At 40.4% G+C, this 21519-nt stretch overlaps 1 protein-coding gene and 1 pseudogene across 3 annotated transcripts in view; one reads left to right on the top strand and one right to left on the bottom strand.

Annotated features, from left to right (window-relative positions):
* Positions 1-340: 340 nt before the first annotated feature.
* ZNF609 (zinc finger protein 609) overlaps positions 341-21519 on the top strand; it is a 197553-nt gene continuing 176374 nt past the window's right edge. For 2 of the 3 annotated variants that reach the window (XM_065940079.1, XM_065940078.1), the window contains exon 1: positions 341-455. The gene's annotated coding sequence lies outside the window, so the exon portion shown is untranslated. The remainder of the gene's footprint in view (positions 456-21519) is intronic. The other variant, XM_065940081.1, reaches the window with a different exon arrangement.
* LOC136172369 (ribulose-phosphate 3-epimerase-like) lies at positions 17490-17883 on the bottom strand (annotated as a pseudogene).

Genomic DNA, 21519 nt, shown 5'->3' with positions numbered 1-21519 from the left:
CATTCCCAGAGCTCCGAGTCTCTAACCCGGGCTCCAAGTCTCTAATCCGGGCTCCGTGTGACCGCGCGTTCCGAGACCCAGGATTTGGCTCCTTCATCCAGGTTCCGGGTTTCCTCTGCGCTCTACGGCTCCAGACGGCACAAGGATCCGGATCCGAGGGCCCGGTAGTCCAGTGTCCGGGTCTTCTGGGCGGCCCTGGTTGTCCCGGATCGCGGCGGCGGCGGCGGCGGCGGCGGCGGTGGCGGCGGCTGAGGGACCCGCGGCCCCGGACACAGCGGCACCGGCGGGCGGGGCGGAGCGGCGCGAGGAGGGGGCGGAGAGCCGGAGCCGAGGCGGGGTGGGGAGGGGGGGAGGGGCCGCGGGAACGGATGGCGGCCTGGGCCCCGTAGCAGCAGCGGCTCTACGGCCCGGGGCCCAGGCGGGCGGAGGTGGCGGCTCCCGGGACCGGCCGCGCGGTGAGTCCGGAGCTTTGTGTGGAGCCGGGGCTGGGGGAGGAGAGAGGCGGCGGCGCTCAGGGGGCCGGGGATAGCGGCGCCTGACGGAGGAAGTGGGGGTTGGGGGGCCGGGGAGGAGCGAGGAGAAGGTGTGTAGGGCGGGGGGGGGGGATCGTTGCCTGTTTGGGGGAGGGGGCGTCGAGGGGCGCAGGGTGAAGTTCAAAGCGTGGCCAGGGCTGGTTCAGGCTGAGGGTAGGGGTGCTTGAGAGGGGATTAGGGTCTGGCCAGGTTGTGGGGACAGGCCAGAGAGTTCCCGAGGCGAGTCTGGGTATCTAGAGGGGGCCCGGGTCGACTGGAGCTAGTGAGGGAGTTAGGGGGCTTCAGGGCGAAGAGCTGGGAGCAGGACGTGCGCGTGGCCCAGGAGGGGGGAGCAAGGTGGCTGGGAGTGTGCAGTAAGTAGGCTGTGGGTGTGTGCTCCTTCCAGGCTTCAGGTCACATTTCCTCCTGTCCTTTTCTTCAAGATGGAGGGATTCCTGGGCCTGGCCTTAACTGCTCTCCTAGTGCCCCCGGGAGGGTCTGTGACCCTGTCCTGTTTGGAAAACCCGTGCTGCCCTCTTTTCCCTTTATGTGTAATTACGGTTGGATCATCTCTGGGCTTTGCTCAGATTCTCCTTCCTCCCTCTGGGGTTGAGGAGGAGGAGACACATCTGACCAATTAATGTGTGTTTGTGAAACAGGCAGCAGCAAACAGTCATTTCAGCTTCTAGGAATTAGGCTCACACAGGGTGGAGAGATCAGAGCCCTTCAGGGGGAATATTTCTGAACAAATCACAGATGATTAAATTCTCTAAGAAACAGCTTCCTATCTAAATGAGAGTGGGAAAGATGGGGGAGAAAGCCTGTCTGTTTCCAGCCTTGTGTCCAGAGCCCCAGGGGTTGAGCAGAGTCCCCAGTCCCCCACAGGCCTCTCTTTTCTCTATGAGGCTTTGGTCTGCAGCCTTGAGTTAATTTCACCCCCGCTGCTTTGTCTTGGGGGAGGGAGTGCTGGTTTAGGCTGTTGTGAGGAGATGACTGTTTTGCTGCCACACACAATAGTCGTGTCATTTTATCGGGAGAGCTACCCCAGGGCTGAGAACTGCTGCTGCAGAGATAAACCGGTCCCTCTCACCCGCCTATTGTGTACACAGTGAAGGTCATAGGTTCAAGTCTTGTCTGAGAGCTTTGGATAGGCTCCATCTCCCAGGCTCCTCAGTGCCATTTTCTTCCTTTTCCAGACTGGGGCTTGCCATTGGAGGAGGCCAGACAGAAAGGCTCTTCTTTTTGAGTGAGGAACAATGCAGAGCTCATTGGCACACATTTTTCAGAAGAATAGGGAATGCCAGCCATGTTGTGCCTGCCTCTTTGGCTAGCCTGTACTAAGTTGAGGAGAAATAGTGGCTGGGAGACTCAATCCTGAGATTTGTGTCAGACTTCTAAGGAAAAAGACTCTAAGCTGGTTCAAGCCAGCCAATTTAATCCTTTTTATAGAGATGGGACACTCCTACAAAGATGTTTGTTTATTTGTTTAGGAATACCACTAAAAACCTGTGCAGGGTTAAGATAGGGAGTCACGGATCAAGTACCTTTTTAATGGGGACTTCCTGGTTAGAATAATTGCACAACAAAAAACCCCACAGAATTTGCCTATCTGGGCAAGAGCTGGGGGAACCAAAATAACTTTCCTTTTTATCTTTAATTCTGAAGAAAGGATGTGACTTGCTCATTGTGCAGAAAATCCATATATGTGTCTGTGTTAGGGAGAAATTTGCCAGAGTAACATAAAAAAAATTGAGATCTTGGGAGTTATTAATGAGAGAAGGATGAGAATAAGCTAGAAGAAACCCCATCCTTGTATTTACCTCATAGAAATGCCCAAATAGTACTATTAGTTGAGTACTTCGGTACTGTTAGTTGGGTAAACAATTGTTAGGGACTAGAGATGAGATTTCCCTTTAGGACATTAAAGAAAACTTTTCTTTGAAAAGAGATTAGAAATCAATTGTCATTGTGTCATTGTGAGAGGACAGTTGTACACAGTATACACTGTATACAGTAGCCAGCCAATTCTTACAGGGTGTCATTGAAGAGGAACTTCAGCCTTTGGTTGTGGTAGGGGTCTTTCCGAGGCCCTCAGTCTGACCACGTTGCCTCCCTTTTCTCTTTATTTCAATGAGTTTCTTGAAAATGATGGCTTGCCACTTAGGTGTTAGGCTTTGTTAGGAGGGAACAGGTTGTTCTGATCTTTATATTTCTTGGTGACAGAAGTGTCTTAAGGTCTTGCTAGAGGTGTTGTCTGTCTTTAGACTGTTTCCAACTGTGTGTCCTAGGTCCCTGAGTGAAGTCAGCTAAACTGAGTCCAAAAGTTTTTGCTCTTGGGCTGTTGACTTTCATTTCTGAATCCTGTCAGGTGACAGTGAAGGCAGAAGCCTCAGATTAAATTTGCCCGGATTAGATTTAGTGGTTTCAGAATTGGGCCCTTGCCACAAGGAAATTTACAAGCCTTCTGATTGTGACCATGTTTCAGAGCACACTTTGGATTTTTTTTCCCCCAGCTTCTTGTTAGAAAATGTTTCCTTGTGAGAGGTCTAGATAGCTGGACAGATTAGTGCTTATTTTGTGTGAGGATATGGAAGCATAATTTTGGCTTCTGGTAGTAATTATGTTGCAATTAGCATATAGCAGCTAAATGACTGGAACAGGATAATTTGTTGAGGGGTTTACTGATTGCTCCGTCAAGTGGAAGTGCCACTCCTTACTTATTTGACTCAGAATACCACTGCCTGGGCTCAGCCGTGGAGACCTAACAAGTACAGGAATGACGTGTGGTCTCCAGAAGTTCTCTGCTTTCTCTCTTATTACTGTCAGGTACAATAGAACCTTCTAGTGCCACTTTCTCCTGCTCATAGGTACCTAAGCAATTGTTATTTCCCTTGTGGAAACTGGTCGTGAATGGGAATACTGCCAGACAGATGGGGCTACTCTGAGATGAGGCAGCCTTATGTTGTGTGGCAAATTTTCTTTTAAGCAGCTGAATTCTCACTTCTGCCTGATTTTAAAAAATCAGTTTCCTTAAAAAAAAACTTGCAAAATACAAAATCACATAGTGACTAAATATACCTTTGTGATATCTCATAAAAGTTGGCTGTGACAGACAAAATGAAGATAGGCAATGCTGATTGGCATGTTCTGGGCCCAGTAAGAGTCAGTGAAGGGCTCTTTTCACTAGGGAACAGGTAATTCACCAAAGCACCTGCCTGGCTGGGCATGTGGAATTGGCAGCAGCTGTGCAGCTGAAGAGGGATTATTGAGCAGGTGGTTAAAGAATCACATGCCACAGTGACAAGAAAATACTTGGTCTTCCGTGGTTTAGGTTCAGTTCATATGTGTGAAATTCTTCTTTGTTTCACATTTCTTAATGCCTGATGCTGGTGTCTTAGTGAGGCAATAATGAAATAAAGAGAAGAGATTCTTCCTTCTCTGTATTTCTTTTAGATTACTGAGTAGCATGCCTTAGACGTGGTCCTGAACGGTCCTATTGTATTTCTGTGAGTTCTGGCTTTATGCCCTGTGAATGGGAAGGAAATAATGGTAATTCAGTGTTTCTAGCACTTGTTTATTAGGGGGATAGGGAAGGAGAAAATTCTTTGCTTTTAGTGTGGTGAAAAAGATTTAGCCCACTGGGAGGATACCCAGCAGGTTTTGTGCAAAGGATGTAATTGATTTTTTGTGTTAAGTCTACCTGACATGGCTTACTCAAGACTTTCACATATGTTTTTATTTTATGAATGTAATTCTCCACATGAAGTTTGCATCTGTTCTGTTGTTTGTTTTATTCCATTTTTAGTTTCTCCCAACACCTTTATAACTCTTTTTTTCTGGCTTTGAGTTTAACATCACTGTTAGAATCAAGTCATCACCAGAGGGCTACATCATGTCAAGGAAGTAGCTCAAGTAAATATTTATCTTAGAAACAAGTGTAGCATTTCCTATAACTTGGAGGAGGACTTTCTATTTTGAGGTTTTCTGCAAATTCCCAGATTTTCCTCCCAGGATATCATCATCTTCTGTTAATGTGATTTCATTTTTCTTTCACATGTTCATGCCACTAGAAGTGGCAGTGCTGTGGAGCCTAAAATTTATAAACAGGCATCTTGATGTTTATTTTGTGACTTCTCTGGTGTCCTCCAGTCATTTTCTGTGTTAGGCTAACAAACTGTGTGCTTGAAACACACGCATGCGCACACATAACACACATGCAACCTAATTGAATTCACAAGGTATTAATTAACAGTTGATTGACAGGAAAGAAGATATGGTAACTTTTGGAGTTCAGAAATCACTTTTCCAAGTGAAGTGAAGGCTTAGATCTGTTTGTTAGAAGGATTGAGACAGATTTGGATATTATAGATGGAAGGATAGATTGATTTTTTTGATTGATTCAGGGAAAAGGAGGCAAACAGTGGACCACTGCAGAGACAGGGACATTTGCAAGAATCTGTTTACACCTAGTTCGTAGCCTAGCTTTGAGTAGCAGCCTAGCCATTATTTGTATAATTTCACTTCTGGGAAAGAATATAAACTTCTCTATTTCCCTATATGAAGCCATCACAGGTGTTTGTTTGTCTTAAACTGTTCACAAAGCACCATATATTTTCCTAGCATTCTCAGTAGTTTGCTTCCTCCTGTTTTTCCCCCTCCCCCATGGCCCCTCCACATTCTCTGCTCTGAAGACTTCTCCAGCAGCTTGGAAACACTCTAATTACTGTAGCTATTATAGTCACAACCCAGATCTTCCACCTCCTTCCCACTCACCCCTTTCTGTCTTCCTTCCCCCTCCTCTTGCTCTAGCAGCAGGAGTTGAACTGCAGTCTCATGAGCACAGTCAGATCTATGAATGAGCTTTATATCTTGTCAAGGCAGAACTCCAGATCCAACAGGGCTGATTTTTCATGGTTCTCTTGCTGTTTGTTCTTGGATCAGAGTCCCAGAAATAAGAGATGGCAAATACCTATTAGGTCATATCTAATCCATCACTCAGGAGCAAACCTGTGATCTTTCTTTTGTCTCTGTAAGAATTTTTTCCTTCTTTTGCAGGTGAGAACTGTCTGATGCCAGGCAAACTCTGAAACTACTTTCTTTTTATTGTGCTCTCTGATCATTAGTATCAGGCCAGCTTTGCTCTTGGATTTTTATTCTTATCTCATTTTCAGGATTACTTGCTCCCAGCAGAGTCTCCACCCTCTTCAACTCAGTCCTCTCTTCTTGATTGCTGGTGCCACTTGTGTGTATGTGGGTTCCTTTTGTAAAACCATTAGTTATCTGGGCCAGGAGTTATCACTTCTCAAACCTTTGCCACGAGAGTCATTGTGGCACCCTCTTAAGGAGTTGCATTTGGTGAAAGCACAGGACACAAATGCCCGCAGGTGATAATTAATAAAATGGCTCAGAAAACATGTGCCAAGTTGTGCCCTTAGGAAAGCATGTACTGTGTGAGCAAATGCTGCTTCTTTCTGTTTGATTTGGGGTACTTCCTGGTCTAACCCTTTGTTCTCTTCATATGGATAAATTTTATTTTTGTGTGGCTTAGTTACAGTTACTTATTTTCTGATTAAATAGTGTAAAATGTTTGCTAATATGGCTTTTTAAAACATAGAGGAAAAAGCATGGAATTGTGCACCATAAATCCCAGATTCTGATCACTGTATTGCCTCTAACAAGCTGTGTAACCTTGGGCTAGTCATTCCTATGTTTTCCTTTTCCTTATTTGTAAAATGAGCATATTAGACATGATCATCTCTAAAGGTTCCATGTAGTGTTGAATTTTATGATATCAAGATTTTGATGAAAGAATGGGGCAAAAATGATTAAGCTTTTTTTTTTTTTTTTAAATCGTGTCAGTATTTAGAAGGGCAAATAAGTGCAACCTTAGTTCCAGGGACTCTTACTTCTCTTTGACATGTGTATATTGTTTTGTTTTTTTTTTCCCCCACTAAGCTGTCTTCTTTTGGAGAGTCTTGTACCCTCATTCTGCAGGTTCACCAGTTTGTCAAATATATCTTCTTCTAGCTTGCTCCAGCTATAGCAGTGGGGATCAGAAAGCTGCAGAAAAAGAACCTCAGCTTGGGAAAAGGAAATCAAACCTAGAAGGATTTACCTGATATCAATAAGAAGTAATTTTGTGTAGTCAGCCAGGGATTTAAGATCTTTAAATCTCTTATATCTGAAATCTTTAACCAAATGGGACTGATATTGGAGGTGGGGCATTTTTCTGTTTCTGTCCAGTTAGTGGGAAACCTACTTTGAATTAATTGGGATTGCATAAAAGTTGCCCACTGTTTTGTTTAGAAAATAAAATTGTTGTTTTTAATGCTCGAATGCAAAATCGGCAGTTTGACCAGCAAGAGGGAATCTCTGAAATACCCCCTAAAAGGGACTGAGCAATCTGAAGCTGATGGGGGACTTTAGGAACTTTGAAATTGGTAGTATATTTGATCCTTGATGGGGGGGGGTGTCCCCCATCCCCAGTGAAATAAAAATATCCTCATATAACTTTGTAGTTGGCCTTCCAGTATCCAAGGTTCTAACCAGCTTTGATTGTGCAGTACTGTAGTATGTATTTATTGAAAAAAAAATCCAGATAGACATGGACCTAACATCACAGTTCCAACTCGTAGTGTTCAAGGGTTAACTGTGATGTTAGGAAGTCTTTGTTTTCAAGTAGTTTAAAGGAATAAAAGTGTATAACCTAGTTGTTAAGCCCCCAAGTTAGAATTTTAATCAGCATTTCCCAGTTAATTTTTGGATTTAGAACTTGCAATAGCAGCTTTTTATTGAATGTTAAGAGGGTGATGGTCTTTTCTTTCTTTTGAGGGAGTGTATGTTAACATAACAAAATCACATGTTTAATCTACCTTTGAACATTGGAAGAAGCATTCAGTGTTCTTAAATTTGTACTTAAAACATTCATCAGTCCGTAATAGAAAAATTTGGTGGGAGGAACTATTGTTTATTTTGGACTCAAAAAGTCCTGGGAGTGTTCTGCTTTATTCCCTGCCATCTGTAGCGCATTACTAATTCTCAGGTAATCTAAAAGTTATTTTGGGAAGTGTTCCACTTGAATGAGATTTTTGAAAGATTTGTATTAGAAATATAAGTGGCTTTTGTAGATAGATTTTTTTTTTTCCCCAACTGTCTGGGTTTTGAATTGGATAGTGGCCAGAATAGGTACTGTGCAACCTTTGAAAATCGTACTGCACGGTGATTGAAATCCAAATCTGGCAGTTAGGCCATTGCATTGTATGCTGATACCACATTGCATGTTAGTACCTGTAGTTTCTTAGGCTGTGGTTCAGTATTTATAGAGTAAGGCAGCATTGTCTTTTCTATGTACACAGTAAAGCCAGGGCGTTTTTGGTATGTTACCAGAATGTTCCTGGTAATATTCCTAGGTGAGCTCTTTGGGTTTGGTTGGGATGAACATTCATGTGAGCAGTAGTGAATTCAGGAATGTACCTTGTAAACTGCAGTTACAAATTCTGAGGTTTCATGTGAAACTCAGCAAGAATGGTATTAGCAATGGAGCTAGAGAAATTGGAAGAGACATTGAAATTGTGAGGCTCACCAGTCAATGAATCTGAATGGTACAGAGGAAAGGGGGAATTTTTTTTCTACTTGGTATTTGCTTTCAAATGTACCTCCAGTCCATCATTTCTGGAATTTGCTTACCCTTTTCCCTGCTAAGCATTACAGTTCTTCCAGTTGCCATGACACAAAACTTTGGGTTTGTATTTTGTTCTTTTTTCTTCCTTAGCACCTCATCTTATCATTCACTAAATTTGAATCATTCTAGATATCTTTTCATTTGGCGTCGCCTTTTCACCTGACCTAGTTTAGGCCTCCATATGTGTATTATTGTAGTAACCTCGTGGTTAATGCTTCTTTCTGTATTACATGTCATATACCTCTGCATTATTATTATAGTTTTTATTTAGTTTATACAGACATCCCTTTCTTACTGTGCTTCACAGATACTGCATTTTCTACAAATTAAAGGTTTGTGGCAAGCCTGTGGCAAGCATGTTTGTTGGCACTGTTTTTCCAACATTTGTTCTCTTCATGTCTCTGTGTCACAGTATTTCTCTAGTTCTTATAGTATTTCATACTTTTCATCATTATTATATTTGTTCCGGTGATCTATGATAGTGATTTTTGATGTTACTCCTATGAGTTGCTGAAGACTCAGTTGATGGTTAGCATTTAAAATTAAGTATGTACATTGTTTTTTCAAACATAATGCTATTGCATACTTAATACACTACAGTATATTATAAACATAACTTTTATATGCACTGAAAAGCAAAAAACTTGTGTGACTTGATTTACTATGATATTTGCTTTCTTGTTGTGGTCTGGAACTGCATCCCTAGTATCTCCAAGGTACGCCTGTATTTATTGAACACTGTGTGCCAGACCAGATGTGGTCTCTGTCTATTCATGACTTACACATCTAGTTGGGGAAAACAGCAATCAATTAATGAATGTATGATTATGAGCTGAAGTTCTCTGAAAGGAAAGAATTTGTTTCTAGAAGAGTATGTAACAAGGAATCCTAGTGTGGACTTTTCAAAATGTAGCTCTGATTATTTTACTTCTTTGCTGAAAACCTTTAATGACTCCTTGTTGCCTATATAGGCCAGCACTCAATATCCTCTATAAGTCTGACCAACCCTGGCCTTCTTCAGTCTCATTTCATTTATTTCTCACTCTTTTTACAGTCATTCCTTCTGCTTACGTTCCATTTTTCAGTCTCAACACCTTAGTTTTTTTCTTTTCTTTTTTGTTGGAATGCCCTTCCCCTGCTCCAAGGCATTCAACTTCAAATCTGACTCTTCCTTCAACCTACCAAAAAATTTCATCTCCTTCCTGAAGACTTTCTTAACTTTCTTCTTCCTATCTACCTGTGTCTAACAGAATTGATTTTGTGTTCTTCTGTATCTCTTTAACTCTTTGCTAGGATCTCTGTTATAGCACTGTGTCATACCCTGTCTTTGATTATAATTAGATGTGAATATGTTTTTTCCTCCTTCATTCTAGACTCCATAAGAGACCTGAGTCTCCTGTTTCCCCTGACTTTCAACCCAGTGCTTTGAATATAACTTTATTATGTAATGCTTGCTGAATTGAATTGGAATTTGTTTTTTTGAAGATGGAAACTTCTTGAGATTTCTTTTTTCAGAACTCTCTCTGTGTTAAGATAACTTGCATCTAACACATTTTGTCCCAAACTGAATAACCTGGGAACAAGGTGCAGACTACGAAAGCCTTCAGAAATCCTTCAGACTCGGGGACAATCATGTGTCGCCCTCAGTTGCCTGCAGTAGGACTGTGGTTCCGTATATCCTAGTTGATGGAGGAATTGGGGTGAGGAGAGGTAGTAGGTCAGGCACGGGAACCAGACTGATTCTGTTAGAGGAGCACAGGCATTGTTGGGCCCTCTGGATATTGTTGGTCTCCAAGAGGTCTTTTTAGTTTTTCTTATTTACTTCTTTCATTCCATAAATATTTACTGGAGTCCTACTATATGTGAGGTCCTGTCCAAGCTGTGTCGGATCTATCAGTGAGCAAAATAGATAAAAAATGCCAACCCCATGGATCTTGTCTTTTAACAGAAGGAAATAGAAATAAGCACAATTAATAATTATATAGTATAAAGAGAGTGATAATTGATGTGGGAAAAAATAGAACAGAGTAAGGAGGGTTAGTAGTGTAGAGGAGGGATAGATGAAGGAGGTAGGAAGCTTGCAGCTTTAAATAAGATGATCAGAGTCGGCATCTTTGAGAAATATGGTGCTAGTATGTTACTGGGTTGTTAAGCACTTCCCTGGGGTTGCTGAATGCTCTTCTGCCCAGAAGAGAGAAAGAGGCACTGTCTGTAGTTGTTCCAAAGGTTCTAGCCGACAGTGAGGGGGAAATATGTTCTTTTTTCCTGGCTGTTCCTCTGACTGGCATTCCTGGAAGTTAATCATGGTGAAAATTGGCCGTCATGTCTGGAAGACACCACGGGTAGAACAGAAGGTCTTATAGCCAGTTTCCCTGAGGAGTGGTATTTGAGTCTTGGGTACCTTGAGTAATAGGTGACTTAGGCCTCTGAATTTTCTCCTTCCTCAAAGGGAAAAGCTCAATATCATGATAGTCCCTCTTTCTAGTGAGGTCTCAGCAACTCTGGGGGTTGGGGTAGCTCATTAAAAATAAGCTTTCAAAGACTATATACTTTGCTCCCAGCCTAAAATTTTAATTTTGAGGTTCGTGTTATTTTGATTTCCTCTCAATGCATAGCTGGCTTTGTTCTGGAAGTCTCAATACCTAATTCATCAGCCTGAGGGTGAAGATGTCTTGTGATGTCTTGCTGCTCTCTTGTTTGGCTTGTGTTTTGTAAACTTTCTTATAGTTCCCTTGCTTGCTCTTTCCTAACCCTTCTACTGTTTCATTATTTTTCCTGTTACCTCTTCCCTTTTTTCTTTACATGAAGTTGATAGGCAACAAAAATCCCTTAGGCCAGACTGCTGTTTGGTAATTGACTAGAAGCTAAAATTCCTACCTAATGTGTAGAGATGTAATGTCTTATTTCTGTCCTTGGGTTATGTAGAATGCTCCTTGTGGACATCAAGCTCTCAGCCTGTTTGTTATACTGTGTGCCATTTGAGGTAGCTGAGAGGTGCAGGGTACCTGTACACTCAATTTTTAGTTATTTATATCATCAACTTGTGTGGTTGCAATATACAAGGAGGCCTATTTGCCATTCTATAAAAATGTGCTTTTTTTTTTAACGTGCTATGTTTGATATAAAATTTTAGAAGAAAGGTTCTTAATGAACTTGGGATTGATGCTTAAGAAAAATCTGTTACTTTAAGGCAGAGAGGTCCTAAGCAGATATCACATTGCTTTTCTTTGTCAGGATTTGCTGCATGTCAGACTTGACGTCATAGATTGTCACCACATACAGTAATATATGATTGATATTGTGAATTTTAAAGCCGGTAGCTGTTAATTCGTTATGTCATTAATTTTCTGTATTGGTTAAAAAGGTCTCAGTTTAACTTAACTGACCAAGTAGTTTTGCTTTATTAGTAGAAATGCTTTTACCATAGCTTAGTTTGCTAGTGATGGTTGTTTTTAGTAGTGTTGTTTCTGGGGTTTGTATTAGCATGCCCTTATAGTCCTAACAGAGCTAGAAATCTGGCAGTGTGGATTTCAGATGAGTTCGGTAACAGCATCTGACAGAGAGGGAAATGCAGGACAGTATCTGGTAATATTCTTTTTCTTATGGAGCCTTTCTATAATAAAGAAATTCAGTTTTAACAAGATCACATTGAGGTAGGTAATATAACAGCGAAGTGACATTTTCTTCCAACAACAAGTCTATAATATATTTTACCTGAATTTGTGATCGGAAGCATTAGATTTATTTAAGAGTGTTACATAAACATGATGAGTGCCATTTCTGTCATCCTTATATAATTTTTTTCCTTCTCCTTTCTTGGTAGGCAGAATAATGATACAGTGATTTAATCCACATCTCAGATACTTGATGGAAGGAAACAAATTGTTGAAGTATGGTGCTGCTAGGCTGTGCACTTCATAGGGATGACACAGGCAACAAGGGATTACATTTTTATAAGGATCGAAATCCTTACTTAAATAAAAATGTCACAGTCCTAATCAAAATAATGTGATTGAGTTGAAACTGTTAAAGGAGAAGCTACAAAATAGGCCAGATAATAATAATGTGGGGTTTATTTACTCTTAATAGTTTTGTTAAATACTTTATTAAAAGCAAATTTACAGATATGATTTTGAGTAAGATAAACTTCTTTGCACAGTTGGCAGTTTTAGATCCTATAGAACAAAGAAATAATCACGATTTTTGCTTTGAGGAACAAACAAGAATTGAGAAAGGTTTCTATAGGTCTGTTTAACAGAAATCATATCTTGATTAAGCTCAGCATTCTTCAGGGAGAGGAAGAATAAAATCTATCATGTGGGGATTCATTTTAAGAAATTGAGCTGCGATAAAGTATGTACAGTAGGAAAAGTGGAAAGATATCAAATAGCAAATAACCCACTGAAAGTTTAAAGACTTAAAAACCATTTTATTAGAAAGCAAAGGATCAAAAGCACCATACAAAACAGATGGTCATTTGGCATAGTCTCAGATGCTGTGGAGAGGAGAAAAGCATCTTTAAAAGAAACTTAAAAACATTTTCAGTCAAGACCGAAGAAACCCACAAAGTGATGATGGTTAATCATGCGTGCTGCCTAGAAATTTTAGGTGAAAGAAAAAAAAGATATTAGTTAAATTCTTTGCTAAACTGATGGTAAGAGTTTTTGTTTTTGCTTTTCTAAGAAGACTGCTAGAAAATTGGTAAGACTACTCGATCTGGGTGTGAAAGATCCGTTCAGGGATGAAGAGGTTGGAGAATTTTCACCTCTGTTTTTCCCTCTTTCCAAGCAGTTTAAAGCTTCCAATCAAATGATGATAAATGCTTAACTTTAAAAAATAAGAAATTAGGACACGAATTAATCTCTTTTAATGCATATAAAGTACAGAAAAATGTATAGAGGTTCCAGAAATTATTCCAGAAGTGGTAATACTTAGTTGTTCCAACACTTTTTTTTTTTTCCCGCTAGCTGCCTCACTTTTCTGGATCACATCTCTAAACTTGATGAGATTGAATCTGTCTACCCTAGAATTTAGGAAAAAATTCAAGGATAAACTGTAACTCCTAGTGAAAGTACATCACTTCAAGTTAAGTAGCATGATCATTACAGGAAGGGACTGAAGTAGATTTCACCATAAGAAGGGTTTGGAGGTGGAGGGAGTGAAATCTATATTAGAAAGTTGATAAAATGTAAATTAAAGATTGAGATGACTTGGTATTATTAATATAACTTATTGGGGCCAAGGTGATGGGTTAATTTACATAAAGAGAAGTCACAGATGACAAACCATCGACAGTTGTGTGTGGTCAGAGTGGTTATCAGTGGACGTCGTTCAGTTGTATTAAAGTCAGGCCAAGGCTGTTTGAAAACTTTAGTCTTGGAATGGGAGAAAATGTTTTGTTTTGTATTAGTAAACTGACTTTCTGACAGTAATCACATCCATGTAGGCCTACAGTTCCTTCTCTGCAGTTCTAAAACCCCCAAATTCTGAAAGCTGTTAAGTTTCTTTTTTTTAAGGTAGGCACAAACCTGACTTCAGCTAATGAGGCTATTTATAGCTGTTTTCATTGTTGTTCTGTTTCAAGTAAATATTTATTCATTTTGTTGTAAGAATATTAATGAGTTTGATGTCAGGGTGCTATTCCAGTTTCTACTGAGAGTATTGCACTTAATGGTATTAATTATCTCAGATTTTTATAGGTGAAATAACAGGCTCAGATAAGTGCAGTGACTTGCCCAAGATTCTTAAACATCTACAGGGAGAGTAAGACTAGAATTGAGCTTTTCCTGCCTCCGCCTTTGTTTTGTTTTTTTTTCATTGCACTGTGCTGATTTCTCATGACATTACTTCCAGAAATTATCTCAATGATAAGTTCTTCTAGGTGGAAGGGTTTAAGCATTCATTGACACTCATTTTATTTGACAGTTTAATAAATGTTTTACAGAAGTGACATATTCAGGTTTTCTCATGACACTAAGCTCTTTCAAGTGCTTAGGTTCCCAAATTGTTTAAGGTTATACTTCCAAAGTATCTTGACTGTGAGGGAGGGATGAAAACTTGAAGATGAGCTTCAGTGTGGATAATATTACATTAAAAGTAGGCAGAAAGTCCAAACCACTTTGCTAGCATGAGTAACTTCTAGCTAACAATTTCAGCTCCTCGAGGAGACTAGAAATCTTGGTAAGCTATTCCTTGAAAAATTAGTTCAGTGTGCTGCCAGGGAAATGCTAAGCATCATTAGGAAGAGAACTAAAGAAAGATAAAAATAAACTTCCCCCTGTACAAAATCAAGTTTTGTCCATGCTTGTGATATTGCGCCTTCTCTTCATCCCTAAGAAATATGTATCAGAACTGGAGACCAAATGAAGTGAAGGCTTTAATGAAAACACATAAAATTAGTTTTTTTTAAAATCCAGTTTTTAAAGACAGTGGGAATATTATCAGACTCCATCAAGCGATGAGAAGAACTTGTTCACCAGTTCTTAGGCTCTGTATTGGATAGAGAGCACCTTTTCAAATTAGAAAAAAATTTAGCTTAATTACTGGGCTGCTCTTATCAATAGTAAATAAATAAAATTTGTTAATACTGGAGGCAGTAGAAATTAGAAATAGAGTCTAGAAGGGTTTTTTGTGTTCTTTTTAAAACTAAAACTTTTAAGACAGTTGTAGGAGTCCCATGCATTTGTAAGGATAATACAGAGGGATCCTTTGTAGCCTTTACCACTTTCCCCCAGTGGTAATGTCCTGCAAATATAGAACAATATCATACCCAGATACTGACATTGATAAAATCTACCCAGGTTGTTCAGATTTCCCTAGTTTTAGTTGTATCCACTTATGAGTGTGTGTATTTGTGTTAGTCACTCAGTTGTGTCCGACTCTGTGACCCCATGGACTGTGGCCCATTAGACTCCTCTGTCCATGGAATTCTCCAGGCCAGAATACTGGAGTGGGTGCCATTGCCATCTCCACGGGATCTTTCCAACCCAGGGATCAAACCCAGGTCTCCTGCATTGCAGGCAGATTCTTTACCATCTGAGCCACCAGGGAATTCCCACCACAGTCAAGATACAGAACAATTTCATCACCACAAAGGTACCTCACATTGCCGTTTTATACCTGCTTCACTCTTGCCTCTCATAAGATTTTTGATAAATTATTGGATTAATATGTTTTGTAACTTGTAAGGGAATCCAGGAATATTTGGACAAGTATATATTTTTATAATATTATTTTTAAATATTTTATTTATCAGATTAATTGTTGTCATCCAGTCACTAAGTGGTGTCCAACTCCTTGCAACTGCAGACTCTTTGCGACTCCCATGAACTGCAGCACACCAGGCTCCTCTGTGCTCTACTGTCTCCCAGAGTTTGCTCAAATTCATGTCCATTGAGTTGGTGATGCTGTCTAACCATCTTATCCTCTGCCGCCCTCTTCTCCTTTTGCCTTCAATCTTTCCCAGCATCAGGGTCTTTTCCAGTGCGTTGGATCTTGGCATCAGGTGGCCAAAGTATTGGAGTTTCAACTTCAGCAATAGTCCTTCCAGTGAATATTCAGGGTTGATTTTCTTTAGGATTGACTGGTTTGATCTCCTTGCAGTCCAAGGTACTCACCACCACCACAATTCAAAAGCATCAATTCTTTACCCCAACTTTCCTTATGGACCAACTCTCTCATACATGACTGCTGGAAAAACCATAGCTTTGACTATACAGACCTTTGGCAGCAAGTTGATGTCTCTGCCTTTTAATACACTGTCTAGATTTTTCATAGCTTTCTTCAAGGGAGCAAGCATCTTTTAATTTCGTGGCTGCAATCACCGTCCGCAGTGATTTTGGAGCCCAAGAAAATAAAATCTGTCACTGCTTCCACTTTTTTCCTTTCTGTTTTGCCATGGAGTGATGAGACCGGATGCCATGATCTTAGTTTTATGAATGTTGAATTTCTAGCCAGCTTTTTCACTCCCCTCTCACACCCTCATCAAGATGCTCTTTAGTTGTTCACTTTCTGCCATTAAAGTGGCCAGGACGTGGAAGCAACCTAGATGCCCATCAGCAGACGAATGGATAAGGAAGCTGTGGTACATATACACCATGGAATATTACTCAGCCATTAAAAAGAATTCATTTGAATCAGGTCTAATGAGATGGATGCAACTGGAGCCCATTATACAGAGCGAAGTAAGCCAGAAAGATAAAGAACATTACAGCATACTAACACATATATGTGGAATTTAGAAAGATGGTAATGATAACCCTATATGCAAAATGAAAAAGAGACACAGATGTACAGAACAGACTTTTGGACTCTGTGGGAGAAGGCGAGGGTGGGATGTTTCAAGAGAACAGCATTGAAACATGTATATTATCTATAGTGAAACAGATCACCAGCCCAGGTTGCATACATGAGACAAGTGCTTGGGCCTGGTGCACTGGGAAGACCCAGAAGGATTGGGTAGAGAGGGAGGTGGGAGGGGGGGATCAGGATGGGGAATATATGTAAATCCATGGCTGATTCATGTCAATGTATGACAAAAACCACTACAATATTGTAAAGTAATTAGCCTCCAACTAATAAAAATAAATGAAAAAAAAATAAAATAAAAAATAAAGTGGCATAATCTGCATTATCAGATTAATATGTACACTTTTTTTTTTTGTCCTCTCATGAGCTTTATATTAAAGGTCAAATATTGCTTTTAATGAAAATCTGTAATCCACTATTTTTTTTCATAGTACACTTTTTTTATGTATCAAATATAAGGTACAAAGTAAATGATAATAAATGTTTTTGAAGCTAGGGAAATAGGTGTGCCTTTCCCAGTCAGATGCAAACTTAGTTATCACATACATAAATCAAAAATGACACAAAACAGGAAAAACAGAAGATATGCCTTTGCTTTCCGAAAACAGCCAAGAAACCAAAGAAAATTATTTTTAAAAATTCAGAGAAGAAGTTTTTTCATAGTAGCTAACATACCTTCCTTAGGCATTAAAACATATTTCTGTTCATAACCTTAATACAGCCATATTTTTACTCTTTATGAAAATCAAGTCTCCCAGTAAAAATGGTATTTTACCACACTGATCTTTCAATTCCATCACTAAGAATGAAGTTATACTGACCAATTTCTAACCTCTTGGAACATTCTGCATAATGAACTTTAGTCGCTGGAATGAGTAATTGCCCAGAAAAGCAGCACTGTCTGAACTGTGGTACGATTTGTAGTCAGTATTCTTGTTTTCCAGTAAAAAGGAGATCTCATAAGAAGAAACACTGGGCTCCTTGTGGTTTCATTGATCAAGAGAATGTTTCTGATCTGCTTCTGAGCAAACATTTCTTAATAGGTTGATCACCGATCTGGGGTCTTCACTCCTCATAATGGCGCCGCCAGACACGATTATGTTAGCTCCTGCCTTTGGCATCGTATCTTCCATGAATTTCTGCTCTCCAAAACCAGGTTCCACTGTCATAACCAATGCTATATCTATCTGATTAGCCCATGGTGCCAAATACTCAGCTGTAGTTCCTGGTTTGATCGCAATGCCAGCCTTCATTCTATTCTGTGTGTCCTTAACCAAAGCTCCTGGGTTCTCAGTAGCCTCGAGATGGAAGATACATTGATTGGCTCCTTGCTGTCGCCATTGGTTTTACCCACTTTTCTGGCCTGGACACCTTCATGTACATGTCAAAGAAAGGGTCCTGGTCTTGCTGCTTTTGGAGGCTTTCTACCACAGGATGACCAAAGGTGATGTTGAGAGCAAAATGCCCACCCGCCTGTTACATCCAGGTGCAGATAATCGACCTCAGATTCCAGCATCTGGAGGCACTTGGCCCCTAAACTGGCCACATCACTTTTGAGGATGGACGAGCCAGCTTGTAGCCAGACGCCATGGTACTGTTTCTTTAGAGCCAGTTACTGCTCAAGAGGACCAGCTAGATGAAGGTACCTTACCCCAGTTGGCCATGCCGTTTTTAGTAATCCACTATTTACCCCTTCCCATCACCAAGTCTCACTCCCAGTAGGGAACTGCTTTAAGATTTTCAGTCTTTTTCTTGTATTTACTTCTGTATTTATAAAAAATAATATGCTATCCTATTGTGCTCTCCTTATCAAATCAAATTTTTGCTTTTATCGGTATCCATCATTTATTATCATGCCATTATCTAGCCACCAAGGGCTTTCCTATGGCTTAGACGGTAAAGTGTCTGCCTACAATGCTGGAGATCTGGGTTCAATTCCTGAGTCGGGAAGATCCTCTGGAGAAGGAAATGGCAATCCACTCCAGTATTCTTGCCTGGAAAATCCCATGGATGGAGGAGCGAAGTAGGCTACAGTCCCTGGGGTCACAGAGAGTCAGACATGACTGAGCGACTTCACTTTTCACTTTCATTATTTAATAAGTAAATATTTATTATTGAACTATTTAGTAGTTTTCTTATGTAACTTAACATTTTTCCCCCAGGGTTTAATATCATTAATTACCTCAGTGTTTTTAGTTTGTTATTGTAGTTCATTCAGACTCTCCAACAGATCTATAAATCTCCTCACAATATAGTGAAGCACAGGGTAATCCTTAAATGTAGTTTCTTTCCTTCTTTCTTTTCCATCCCTCTAAATATCCTAACCTGGGAAGACTACTGGCCTGATTCCTATTTACTGTGATCACATAAAATGCTATTTTAGGAACAGGACCATGATCCAGTAGTTTAGTCCTTTTATTCATAGGTGTACGATTTTACCTTTTTTCTTTTTTTTTTTTTGGACTTCCCTGGTGGCTCAGACGGTAAAGCATCAGCCTGCAATGCGGGAGACCCAGGTTCGATCCCTGGGTTGGGAAGATTCCCTGGAGAAGGAAATAGCAACCCACTCCAGTACTCTTGCTTGGAAAATCCTATGGACAGAGGAACCTGGTAGGCTACAGTTCATGGAGTTGCAAAGAGTCAGACACAACTGAGTGACTTCACTTTCACTTTCTTTCTTTTACCTTTTTTAAAAAAGATAATGTGCAGATGATAAAGTGCATTGAGTATACCAATCTTCATTGCATAACTCAGTTTTGCATGTATATGTAGCCATATAACCACCATCCAGTTCAAGATAATAGAGTATTTCCAACACCTCACAAGTTTCCCTCATGCTTCTTCCCAGTCAGTAAACTCCTCTCAGAAATGGTCATTTTTCTGACTTCTGTTCTCTTTGATTCGTAGGTGTTTAAAATGTGATACCTGGACAGTTTAAGTCTGATAGAATGTATCATACATTTAAGTATGAGGGCTCCCAGGAGTTGGTTATGTCCTGGTTTGTGGACTAGCCCTATTTTGGGTAACATCTCTACATGGATGAGGCTGAAGGCTGAGAATATTCTGGAGCAGTTAGGCATTTTAAGAAATGTGAGGACTGGATTGTTTTCTAACTTTCCCCCTAGACTCTTAATAAATCTGTATCCTTTATCTGTATCTTAGAAGAAAGAGAAATCCACTCTCTGTTCTGGTAAGTTTGAAGGCCAATAGGTAATTGAGACAGTTTATGACTAGTGACAAATCAAGCTCAAGTAAGAATGAAGAAGAGAAATGGCAACTTTGGCCCTGCTATGGTTCTGCCCATTGAGGAAAGCAGTGTTCATTCACTCATTTATTGACCCAAATATTTATTGAGGGAGTACTGTGACCCAAACCCTGTTATTAGGATATAATGATGAACAAAAGAGAGACAGCCTCTTGCTCTCAGGGTGCATGCAGTCAGGTGGAAGAAACAAATGTTAATCAAATCGTTGCACTGGGAGGTGGGGTGTGAGCAGGGAATGTCTGAAGTAAACGCCATGAGGCGATAACGTGGGAATGGGGTTCAGGGGACAGAGTGTGTCCATGAGAGAAGGCTGGAGAAGTCAGTCTGGCTTAAATATCCTAAAGGATGTGTGTGTGGATCCCACTATTTTTATGGTTAGTCTGACAGTGTAGATACTATCTTTTGATAGAGAAGTTTTCTTTGTGTACGCTTTAGAGTTACTATAGGATAGTAGTTAAGAGATTTAGAAAGGGAGATGAGGTCTAGAATATAAAAGTGAAGGTAATTCCTCATGTTTCCTGAAAAATGCCTGAGTTTTTTCCTTTCCCTCATTCCTATAAACTTGACCCATATTATTCCCTGTTTTAGAGGTGAGGAGACTGAGCCATAGAAAAGCTTTGCCACAACAGTTCTGTGTGGAGGGCCAGTTTCTTAAGTCTCCTGATTCCTAAGCTCACTCCACTTTTTTCTTGAGAATTTGACATCACCTCTTTTATCTCTGGGGAAGAGAACTGAATTATAAAGGGTTACAGAACCCTTCAGTTGTTAGGAGAGGGAGGATGGTAAAGCTTTATCGTCTACTTTGGATGATCTTTGCCTTCTGCTTCTTGGCCTACTTACACATAGACCTTGGTAAGGGTTTTCTCTGTGAACCAGTTCCACCAGTGAATCCCTGTAGGGTTGGGACTGAATTATTTGCATATTTAGTATGCTATTTAGCCTGTTTGAAATGTATGCTGGTACCAAGCAGTATTGACAAACACCAAGGCTCTAAACCTGAGCCCTGTTGAATAGCTTTGTCTAGTGGAAGTGTCAGTTGATTATGTGAAATGAAACAGGTCAAGCCTCATAGTCTTTGTCTGAGAATAGCGGCCTGTGAAGACCATAAAACTATTCATTATATGCAGCCTATAAACACTGAGGGACTGAGAGATGCTACACTTTTGCTCTGCTGTCCTTAATTGACACGTGGTCAGAGGAGTTCTGCTGAATTGGATCCATCTTCTCAAATTGGCACTGTTAGTCTGTCTGTATTTGATTCCCATTGGAGATATAAGCTAAGAGCTGTGGTACTTGAGGATATAACACAGTTCCTTTGTTACAGTAATGAATGTAATAAATTAAGGGAGAGACCCAAAGGAAAGTTGATTGTCGTTAGAGCCCTAGTTGGAAATTCAGTTGATTAGTGAGGTCTAGTGTGGCAGGTAGAGAGGGAGATGCCTGTTCTTCCAGCTGGATAAGCTGAGTCACCACTGAGGGTTTATATGTTGTACTGGCCTCACCCGAGATTGACTGAGTATGATGTGATTTCAGGGTAGCATCTGAAATTCAGGGAAGATGGTATAGTTTGGTTTTCTTCTTGCAACTTTTGTTTTATCCCACTGATTTAGTGATAGTTTCCCAGGACATCAAACCCTATGAACCTCACACAGTTTAGATTTGAAGGCCTGTCGGGGGTTGGGGTGGGGGGGGCGGTGGTTGGCTCAACAAACTAGTAGATTGGAACAGTTTGTAAAAGAGATAATCCAGATGTT

Source organism: Muntiacus reevesi, chromosome 7, assembly GCF_963930625.1.
Source record: "Muntiacus reevesi chromosome 7, mMunRee1.1, whole genome shotgun sequence".
Lineage (NCBI taxonomy): Eukaryota > Metazoa > Chordata > Mammalia > Artiodactyla > Cervidae > Muntiacus > Muntiacus reevesi.
This window is presented reverse-complemented; position numbering and strand designations above follow the sequence as displayed.